Source organism: Somniosus microcephalus, chromosome 5, assembly GCF_052327205.1.
Source record: "Somniosus microcephalus isolate GS21.2 chromosome 5, FLI_Smic_1.0, whole genome shotgun sequence".
Lineage (NCBI taxonomy): Eukaryota > Metazoa > Chordata > Chondrichthyes > Squaliformes > Somniosidae > Somniosus > Somniosus microcephalus.
Window position 1 is genome coordinate 3,948,723 of NC_140991.1, and position 11,836 is coordinate 3,960,558.

At 46.8% G+C, this 11,836-nt stretch overlaps 1 long non-coding RNA gene across 1 annotated transcript; it reads right to left on the reverse strand.

The window, feature by feature from the left end:
- Positions 1-287: 287 nt before the first annotated feature.
- LOC147116811 (uncharacterized) lies at positions 288-1,958 on the reverse strand. The gene is made up of 2 exons (XR_015078317.1): positions 1,900-1,958; positions 288-1,289 (listed from the first exon to the last, which is right to left on the reverse strand). It is a non-coding gene; the product is annotated as an uncharacterized LOC147116811 (long non-coding RNA).
- Between the last annotated feature and the right edge of the window lie 9,878 nt (positions 1,959-11,836).

The window sequence follows — 11,836 nt, forward strand, 5'->3', positions numbered from 1 at the left end:
TTTCATCAGAATGGGTAAAAGTTAGTGATGTAACAGAGTTTAAGCAAGTACAGGGGCAGGGAAAGGAGTGTGATAGACTTCAAGACAGCCAGGCTGGTGGAATGGGCAGACAGATGAAATTTAACACAAACGTGCAAAGTGAAACATTTGGTAGGAAGAACGAAGACAGGCAATATAAACTAAAGGGTACAATCCTAAAGTGGTTGCATGAACAGAGAGACCTGGGAGTATGTGTGCACAAATCATTGAAGGCGGCAGGGCAGGTTGACAAAGCAATTAAAAAAGCATATGGGATACTGGGCTTTACAAGTAGAGGCATGGAGTACAAAAATCAAGGAAATGAACTTTTAGAAAACACTGGTTTGGCCTCAACTGGAGTATTGTGTCCAATTCTGGGCAGCGCTCTTTGGGAATGATGTGACGGCCCTCGAGAGGGTGCATGGAAGAATGATTCCAGGGATGAGGAGGTCAGTTACATGGATGGCGAGAGAAGCTGGGGTTCTTAGAGCAGAGAAGGTTCAGAGAGCAGATTTGAGAGGTTTTCAAAAGCATGAGGCGTCGAGACAGTAGATAGAGGGGCACTGTCGCCATTGGCAGAACGGGCCAGAGCCAGAGGACACAGATTGAACGTTAGTTGTAAAAGATCCAAAGGAGACATGAGGAAAATCCTTTTTTTGTTTTTTTACTCGGAGTGGTTAATAACTGGAATGCACGGTCTGAAAGGTTGGTGGAGGCCGATTAAATCGTGGATTTCAAAAGGGAATTGGATAAGTTACTGAAAGAAATAAATTGCAGGGCTACAGGGAAAGGGCCGAGGAGTGGGACTAGCTGAAGTGCTCTTGCAAACAGCAGGCACGGGCTCAATGGTGACAGCACAGAAGGAGGCCATTCTCTGATTCTATGAACACAAGATCAGGGTTCATGTATAACAGGGTTTTATTGTCCAACAGACATCTACAGTTCCATGGAGCTGCACTCGGAGCCCACCCTGCGGCGATGGTCCATTTTCCACATGGCAACAGTCCCGACCAACAGGGCCACGGAGAGCAGAGCTACCCCAACCGCTGCTCCAGGAAGAACACGGGAGGGGGAATCAGCAGCAGCATCTGTGGGGAGAAGGGAGGGTTAGATAGGCACCAGTTACTCCATCACTAGACAGTAGCAGGGGCCTCCTTTACCTTTCTCTTCCTGGTGGATCCCAGCAGCCAATCTCTCATCTTCCAGGAAAATGATGGCTCCATCAGAGGTCACCAAGGACCCAACCCGGTCATCGGCGCTTCTTCGCCTCTCTGGGGGAGACAAGAGACAAGAGTTCAAGGTGGGCAATTCAATGTGCAGCTGTCTGAAGCGCTGAATCAGGTGTACAATCCGATGGCCCAATGCAAAAACCCTCGGGCAGTGAGTACCGGAGAGATTGGACTGTAGTTAAACACTGTTCCCTCACTGTCAGACTAAGATTCACTCCTGATTCTCAGAAGGAGCCGCATCAACCCGGCAAGGTTTGCAGTCGTTGACGGGTCCAATGGCCAGGCTGGACTCCTGGGGAAAGAGACCCGTTTTAAGCACGAGTTTGACGAGCGGTTACACTGGACAGACACACATTGCCCAGGTCTCCCCGCCCCCAGATATCGGTTCAGTTCCACCCTGGAACTCCTGGTGACAGCAGGATGCTGGATCAATGTTCAAGGCCAGAGGTGGATTCCATTCAGAACCAGTGCAAGATGTGCTCAGAGCCCCGGAGCCAGATTGCTATTCTGCTGTAGACTAACTGGGATAGAGTTGAGCGGGCAGATTGAGGACACTGCTCCTGTGCCCACTGTTGGGCCCAGTGTCCAGATGCCCCACACCCACCCTTCCCCCCATCAGGGTTCAGTTTCTAGTCAGATCCCAGCTACTTACTGGGGCTGCAGGGAGCCGTGCAGTTCTCTCGGGTGGAAGGGAAGCAAACTTCAGCACTGCAGTGGAAGTGAACCTGGAAAGAGAGACAGTGCGGTGTGGTCAGTGCCACAGCTCCCAGTCAGGAGATTCATGCTTCTACAGTCAAAGGGTCAACAGGGGCCTCCTCACTGTGAGCAAGACCCAGGGAACAAGTTCAACCAAGAGAGCAAGACTGAAGGAAACTCACCTCCCCGCTGAGAGCCCGGCCCGAAACTCGGTCCCAGAAAGCGAAAGTGCTGACTACAAACCGATTCTGGTGAGTTGGGAACGGCGAATGGGAAGCGGCGTCTACCGGGAGGAGGCGGGTTTTGTAATTGTCACCAGTAAAGGGGCACCTGGAACAGAGAAAGAGCGGGTTATATGGAGAGGGCACCTGGAACTCCCAACTACAGAGTTACAGCGGCACATCAAAGCAAAGTCCCGAGATTAGACGAGATAAAGAAACCAGGTCATTCAAGTCATCAATCGTCAACCTGGAGCTCAGATTGGTTTGATTATTGGCCGTTCCTTCACCCAGTCCATGTCGCCCCCCTCCCCGATCACCAGCCTGCCCCAAGGTCCCTCACTCGCTGCCTTACCTGCCCACCAGGAGGTCCCATCGGAGCCCCGAATGCGGCTCGGGGGTGGGGGTCGCCCAGCAGTCATTGAGCACCAGCACAAGGGACGGATCGTTCCGGTTCAGGACTCGAACCTCCACAAACACGGGGTCCCGGAGCACACTCAGGATCGGGTAGTCACTGGCCACGTACCAGCTCCGGTAGCCACCATCTGGAAAGAGAAGACGATGAAGGACGGCCACTATTTGGAGAGAGAGCCTGAAGTTGGACACTAACCATCAGCAGCACTCGCTACCTCTCGCTATTCTCAGCTCCAGAACCAGGATCCCGGCCTCAGTGGCAGGCAGTGGCGGAGAAAGGCTGTAAACTCTGGGCTTCACCTGCAATTCAGACTCCTGGCTCCCCTTGTAACTGCACTGGACATGGAGCCTGCAAGAGAACGGACACGGCTGGAGAATTCAGCTCCTCACCTTCTCTACCCGCTCCATGTGCTCCCAGTCTCACCTGAAGGGGCTGTCCCGGGTCACCGATCCCAAAGCTCCATCCAAGATCTCAAACTGACCCAACACATCCGTTTCATAGACGGCGTTCACCCCGTCCAGCTACAAGAGACAGAAGACCATCATTACAGAGAAATTGAGCAAGTCTGCCATTGCCTTATCACATGTAGTGTCTTTAAGGGCCCCCATTGCCCTTTAGACCCCCTCTTTCCCACCCGACTGACAGCCATTGATGGGGCTCCCAGCCCACAATACCTACCCGCTGAGTAGTGCCACACTCAGTGACTGCGAACTGAAAGAGCACAGTGTCTGCAGAGGCCACGGTCGGACTGCACTCCGCTCCGTGTCCATCCTTCAGATGGACCGTTGTCAGGTTTACAGGAGGCAGCGTCAAATCCTTGGAGATGGCGATCAGGACCCGCCCATCCTTGGTGCACACTGCAGGAGAGAGTCAATGAAAGGCGGTTAGTTGCTGCACGGGGAATGGCAAGGGAACCGTTACCGGGAGGGGGAGAAACTCCGCCCAGCGCAGCACCAGCTTCTAGTTTCCTTCTCTCCCCGTCCACACCCCAATTCTCCATCTAATGGAGACGGGTCACCAACTCCATCCCTACTGGACTGGTTACACAAGACCGGCATCAAATCCACAGCCTGTCCGGTCAGTGCCAGCCAGGGACTGATCTTCACTCTGCCCTCCTATCCTGGGGCGCAATTCAACCATCAGAAGTCCCAAGTCGCATAGAGAAGGAAGGAGAGATCCTGGGTCAGGATCTCAATGATCAGACTTTCAAACTGTAGAACTGAACACACTTCCTAAACCCGCCAGCTCCCGGACTGGAGAGGTTGGAGACTCCAGCTGATGTTTCAGGACAGGAGGAGAGAGAGGATACTGTCCAGGGAATCCCCAGTGCAGTTGGATTGCGACTGGTCCTGGGAAGCCCTGGCCCAGAATATAGGCGAGCCGAGAATACACCCACCTGGCAGATTGTGGAGTGAATAGAAACACGACGGCACATCCCGGCTCCCGGCATCAAAGCAGCAGCCTCTCCGCACACACTCACTGCCTTCAATTCCCCCAAACCCGCAGTCTTGGCGGAATTTGGGAGACAGCCAACATTGATCGGCGGGGAGAAGGAGAGAGGGCGGCTGAGATGAACAGATTGTAAGAAAGAACAAGCCCAGAACCCGCAGCCCCTCCATTCTAACAAGCAAGGCTCCCAGGTAAGTGAGGCTGTAGAGCCGACTCCCCCTTTTTATCCCCTGTTTAACCGGCAGTAAATGAATGGTCTCATTGGCCCACGGGCTCCCCATGTGAACCCGCATTCCCACGGGGCACACGGAGATATTGGGGCCTTGTTTAAACTTATTTTTTTCTTTTTTTGTGTCGAACATATTTATTTAAATATGGTAGTACTAATCTTTTATTTAAATCTGGTAATACTTATTACAATACATCAACTTCATAATAAATCCATTACATTCAGTAACCACAATAAGGCTAATTTTAACAAAAAAGCAACTTTAAGATTAACAATACAAATAAAATAATACATTTTTTCAATATGGTAGTACTAATCTTTTATTTAAATCTGGTAATACTTATTACAATACATCAACTTCATAATAAATCCATTACATTCATTAACCACAGTAAGGCTAATTTTAACAAAAAATCAACTTTAAGATTAACAATACAAATAAAATAATACATTTTTTCAATATGGTAGTACTAATCTTTTATTTAAATCTGGTAATACTTATTACAATACATCAACTTCATAATAAATCCATTACATTCATTAACCACAATAAGGCTAATTTTAACAAAAAATCAACTTTAAGATTAACAATACAAATAAAATAATACATTTTTTCAATATGGTAGTACTTGTCACAACTCATCAATTACATAGTAAATCCATTACATTCATTAGCCGCAATAAAACAAAGCCTTAAAAACAGCTTTAGGACTAACAGTACAAATGCAGTGGTAAATTTTACAGACAAATCAACAATATTAACAGTACAGGTACCCATAGTGAAAAACAATTTTACGCCAGTCCTATTGGCAATGTAGGGGATTGTAAGGGGAATAGATAGGGGTTTCTGTGGTCGCGACCGAGACTCCAGGATGGTATGTTGCCTCCCTGGTGCAAGGGTCAAGGATGTCTCGGCGCGGGTGCAGAACATTCTGGAGGGGGAGGGGGAACAGCCAGTTGTCGTGATACATGTTGGTACCAACGACGTAGCTAAAAAAAGGGAAGAGGTCCTACAAGTAGAATTTAGGGAGTTAGGAGCCAAGCTAAAAAGTAGGACCTCGAAGGTAGTAATCTCTGGATTACTACCAGTGCCACGTGCTAGTAAGAGTACAGAGAACAGGATAGTTAGGCTAAATACGTGGCTTGAGCAGTGGTGTAAGAGGGAGGGTTTTAAATTTTTGAGGCATTGGAACCAGTTTTGTGGTAGGTGTGACCTATACAAAAGGGACGGTCTACACCTGTGCAGAGATGGAACTGATGTTCTCGGGGTAATTTTTGATAAAGCAGTTCGGGAGCATTTAAACTAGTATGGCAGGGGGCTAGAAACCTATGTAGTGAAATAGAGGAAAGTGAAAGGCAGACAGAAATAAATGGTAAAAGGGTGAGGAACAAAAAACAAAGGGCCAAACTAATTCATAAAAAATGTGAGCATAAAAAAAGCCTGAGGGTTTTATACCTTAATGCGAGAAGCATCAGGAACAAGGTAGATGAATTAGCTGTGGAAATAGAGGTTAATAATTATGATCTAATTGGGATTACGGAAACATGGTTGCAGGGTGAGCAGGGCTGGGAGCTTAACATACAGGGGTATTCAGTATTTAGGAAGGATCGACAAAAAAGAAAGGGAGGAGGGGTAGCATTGCTAGTAAAAGAGGGGATAAATGCAATTGAAAGGAAGGATATTAACTCAGTTAATACAGAATCTATATGGGTGGAGCTAAGAAATAGCGAGGGGCGAAAAACATTAATAGGAGTGGTATATAGGCCTCCAAATAGTAAAATAGAGGTTAGGGAGGGCATCACGAGGGAAATTAGAGAAGCGTGCAATAAGAGCACAGCTGTCATCATAGGTGACTTTAACTTACATATAGATTGGACTAGCCTAATCAGTAAAAATAATGAGGAGGAGGAATTCCTTGAGTGTTTAAGGGATGGTTATCTGGATCAATATGTCGAGGAACCAACTCGGGAACAGGCTATATTGGACTGGGTACTGTGCAATGAGAAGGGACTAATCAGTAATCTTGTTGTACGGGGACCCTTGGGTCAGAGCGATCATAACATGATCGATTTCTCACTCGAAATGGAGAGCGAAGAAATTGACTCAGAGACTAAGGTCCTGAATTTAAACAAGGGGAATTATGATGCCATGAGACGGGAACTGAGTAGGTCTGATTGGACAACGTTCCTGAGAGGACTGGAGGTAGATAAACAATGGCAAACATTTAAAGATAGAATGACAAAATTGCAAAAATTGTTTATACCAATCTGGCATAAAAGGAAATCTAAAAAGGTGACTCAACCGTGGATAACAGGGGAAATTAGAGACAGCATAAAATCCAAAGATAGGGCGTATAAAATAGCCAAAAAAAGCGCCAGAGCGGAAGATTGGGAACAGTTTAAGATAGAGCAAAGGAGGGCAAAGGGCATGATCAAGAGGGGCAAAATAGCTTACGAAAACAAGCTGGCGGAAAATATAAAAACTAACTCCAAAAGCTTTTATAAATATATCAAAAGGAAAAGACTGGTGAAAACCAAAGTTGGTCCATTGCAGTCAGATACGGGGGAATATATAATGGGAAATAAGGAAATGGCAGATCAACTAAATGCATACTTTGGGTCAGTCTTTACGAAGGAAGACACAAAAAACCTCCCTGGGATATCGGGAAAAATAGGGACATTGGCAAAGGAGGAACTGACGCAAATCAATATCTCTAAGGATATGGTGTTAAGGAAGCTAAAGGGATTGAAGGTGGACAAATCCCCAGGGCCTGATAACATGCATCCTAGGGTACTGAAGGAGGTGGCCCTAGAGATAGCGGATGCACTAAGGATGATTTTTCAGAATTCATTAGACTCGGGAACAGTGCCGATGGATTGGAGGGTAGCTAACGTTACCCCACTATTCAAAAAGGGGGGTAGGGAAAAAGCAGGTAATTACAGACCTGTAAGCCTTACATCAGTTGTGGGCAAAATGCTGGAGTCCATCATTAAGGATGAAATAGCGGAGCACTTAGCAAATGGGGACAGGATAGGACAGAGTCAACATGGATTTACAAAGGGTAAATCGTGCTTGACTAATCTATTGGAATTTTTTGAGGGAGTAACTGGTAGAATAGATGGGGGAGAGCCAGTAGATGTGGTGTACCTGGACTTCCAAAAGGCCTTCGATAAGGTCCCACATAAAAGATTAGCATGGAAAATTGAGGCTCATGGGATAAAGGGGAAAGTTTTGGCGTGGATAGGGAACTGGCTGTCAGATAGAAAACAGAGAGTTGGAATAAACGGCTCATTTTCTGAATGGCAGGCAGTAACAAGTGGGGTACCACAGGGATCTGTCCTGGGCCCCCAGCTGTTCACAATTTACATTAATGACCTGGATCAGGGAGTCGGATGCAGCATTTCCAAATTTGCAGACGACACTAAACTAGGAGGTGGGGTGGGCTCAGAGGAAGAGACCAGGAAGCTCCAGAGCGATTTGGACAGACTGGGCGATTGGGCGGATAAATGGCAGATGCACTATAATGTGGACAAGTGCGAAGTTATCCACCTTGGGTGCAGGAACGGGAGGGCAAATTATTATTTAAATGGCAATAGATTGGGAGAGGGGGAAGTACAGAGAGACCTGGGTGTTCTTGTACACCAGTCACTGAAGGCGAGCATGCAGGTGCAACAGGCGGTCAAGAAGGCAAACGGTATGCTGGCCTTCATAGCAAAAGGGTTAGAATACAGGAACAGGGATACCTTGCTGCAGCTGTACAGGGCACTGGTGAGACCACACCTCGAGTACTGTGTACAGTTTTGGTCGCCTCATCTGAGGAAGGATGTTCTTGCCATGGAGGGGGTGCAGCGGCGATTCACCAGGCTGATACCAGGAATGGCGGGAATGACCTATGAGGAGAGACTATGTAGTTTAGGGATGTACACACTGGAGTTTAGAAGATTGAGAGGGGACCTCATAGAAGTGTATAAAATTCTGACAGGTCTAGACAGACTGGATGCAGAAGGAATGTTTCCCTTGGCGGGTGAGAACAGAACTAGAGGACATAATTTAAGGATAAGGGCTAAACCATTTAGGACAGAGATGAGGGGGAATTTCTTCACTCAGAGAGTGGTGAACCTGTGGAACTCATTGCCACAGAGGGCAGTGTACGCCAGCTCATTAAATATATTTAAGAGGGAATTAGATATATTTCTACGGGCAAAAGGGGTTAAGGGTTACGGAGAGAAGGCGGGGACGGGATACTGAATTAAAGGATCAGCCATGATCTCATTAAATGGCGGAGCAGGCACGAAGGGCCGAATGGCCTACTCCTGCTCCTATCTTCTATGTATCTATGTATCTATGTAGTAACTCTTCATTTTTGCTTGGTATTACCTGCTGTCCTGTTTTAAAATTTTAATATTCATGTACAACATTACTTATGCAACTCATCAGTTACATAGTAAATCCATTACATTCATTGACCACAATAAAAAGGATAAAGCCTCGAAAACAGCTTAATGGTCAACAATATTGATACGCTTATCAATTACTCCATAAAAGACGATGAATCAGGAAGGTGATGAAAAGGCTTTTATTAACTAGAGAACAGAGCATGCCTCTCGTGGGTGGCTGGTTCCAAGAAGGAAGTGAGTCGGCGAAACCCCCACCTTTATACCTGGTCATGTGGGCGGAGTCAGCTGAGGCATGCCTTGGTACACAGTGCCACCCAGAGGTAACAATATACAATAACAGTGGTTTACCACAAATATAAATACAATAATACATTTTTACAGGTAAATCAATAATGTTTACAGTACAAACTGCCACTGTTTAATAAACCAAGAAAAGAAAGAACCCGTATTCGCCAGTCCTACTGGCATCGCTGAATCATTCAGTCATTCATTCCTCTGTTCGTTCGCTCAAGTGTAAATTCCATCGTGAATGTCTGCGTGCGTGCGTGTCATTTGTCTCCCTGCGTGCATGCGTGCGTTCGTTCATCTGTCCAGACAGGCCTCACGCTCACCCAATAGGATGCCGACCTCCATCCTGGGGAGCGAATTTGAAGGGGCTGCTCCTCGATTATTGGCTGCACTTCAGTCCCACGCTCCTGATCTTCGGTCACCCGGTGCGGAAGGGAGCGGGCAGGTCGGCGGACCTCCTCGTGGGACTGCTCCTGGGCGCCAAAGTGGCCATTAACTGGTCCAGGCAGCGGGCGGTCCAGGGGGTCGTTCGGCCCGACTGCCTGCCTCCCTTCCGCGGCCACGTTCACCCCTGGCTGGCCCTGGAGATGGAGCACGCGGTGTCCGCCGGCACGCGCGAGGCCTTCCGAGACCGGTGGGCACCGCAGGCACTGGAGTGCTGCATCACCATAAGGAACAGTACTTTAATTTAATTTGTTCAATTTCCTTTTAACCTTTTTCAAAGTTACAGCACATGGTCATAGAACCATCGAATCATAGAATGGTTACAGCGGGGAAGGAGGCCACTCGGCCCGTCGAGCCCGTGCCGGCTCTCTGCAAGAGCACTTCAGCCAGTCCCACTCCCCCGCCCTTTCCCCGTAGCCCTGCACATTTCTTCCCTTCAGATACTTATCCAACTCCCTTTTGAAAGCTGTGATTGCATCTGCCTCCACCACCCTTTCAGGGAGAACATTCCAAATCCTAACCACTCGCTGTGTAAAAAAGTCTTTCTTACGTGGCCTTTGGTTCTTTTGCCAATTACCTTAAATCTGTGTCCTCCGGTTCTCCACCCTTCTGCCAATGGGAACAGTTTCTCTCTATCTACTCTGTCCACACCCCTCATGGATTTGAACACCTCTATCAAATATCCTCTCAATTCTCTCTGCTCCAAGGAGAACAACGCCAGCTTCTTCAGTCTTTCAACGTAACTGTACTCCAGACTGGGGAATGAGGTTGGTCAGGTGGAGCAAGTTTCAATAGGTGAACATTTAGGGAACAGTGATCATAATATCAGAAGGTTTTGGTTAGCTATGAAAAAGGACAGGGAGCAATCTAGAGTAAAAATGTTTAACAGGGGGAAATGCAATTTCAGTGGGATGAGAATGGATCTGGCCCTCGTCAACTGGAATCAAAGATTGGCAGGCAAAACTGTAATAAACAAAAGGCTGCCTTTAAAGAGGAAATAGTTCAGGTGCAGTTGAGGAACTTTCCAACGAGGGGGAAAGGCAGGGCAACTAAAGTCAGGGCTCGCTGGATGATGAAAGAGATAGAGAATATGATGAAGCAGAAAAAAGAGTGTGTATGACAGATGTCAAGTTGCAAATGCATCTGAGAATCTGGCTATATATTGAAAGGTCAGAGGAGAAGTGAAAAATCAAATAAGACGGGAAAAGAGAGGGTATGAGAATAGAATGGCAGCCAACATAAAAGGTAATCCAAAAGTCTTCTATAGGCATATAAGTAGTAAAAGGGTAGTAAGAGGAGTGATGGGACCAAAAAGGAGACCTATTCATGGAGGCAGAAGGTATGGCTGAGGTACTAAATGAATACTTTGCATCTGTCTTCACCAAGGAAGAGGATGCTGCCACAGGCATAGTAAAGGAGGAGGTAGTGGAGATAGTTGATAGGATAAAAATTAATAAAAAAGTGGTATTAGAAAGGCTGGCTGTATTTAAAGTAGATAAATCACCAGGAGTGGATGGGATGCATCCTAGGATGCTTCGGGAATTTAGGGAGGAAATCGCGGTGGTACTGGCCATAATCGTCAAATCCTCCTTAGATACGGTGGTGGTGCCAGAGGACTGGAGAACTGCAAATTTTATTCCCTTGTTCAAAAACGTGTGTAAAGATAAACCCAGCAACTACAGGCCATTCAGTTTGACCTCGGTAGTGGGGAAGCTTTTAGAAACGGTAATCAGGGACAAAATTAACAGTCACTTGGACAAGTGTGGTTTAATTAAGGAAAGCCAGCACGGATTTGTTAAAGGCAAATCGTGTTTAACTAACTTCACGAGTTCTTTGATGAGGCAACAGCGAGGATTGATGAGGGTAATACAGTTGACGTAGTGAACATGGATTTCAAAAAGGCGTTCGACAAAGTGCCACATAATAGGCTTGCCAGCAAAGTTGAAGCCCATGGTATAAAAGGGACAGTGGACATGGATACAGAATTGGCTGAGTGACAGGAAACAGAGGGTAGTGGTGAACGGTTATTTTTTGGACTGGAGGAAGGTATACAGTGGTGATCCTAAGGGGTCGGTTCTAGGACCACTGCTTTTCTTGATACATATTAATGACTTGGACGTGGGTGTACAGAGCACAATTTCAAAATATGCAGATGAGACTAAACTTGGAAGTATAGTGAACAGTGAGGAGGAGAGTGATAGAAGTCAGGAAGACATAGACAGGCAGGTGAAATGGGCGGACACGTGGCAGATGAAATTTAACGCAGAAAAGTGTGAAGTGATACATTTTGTTAGAAAGAATGAGGAGAGGACATATAAACTAACTGGTACAATCCTGAAGGGGGTGCAGGAACAGAGAGACCTGGGGGTATGTGTGCACAAATCGTTGAAGGTGGAAGGACAGGTTGAGAAAGCAGTTAAAAAGGCTTACGGGATTCTGGGCTTCATAAATA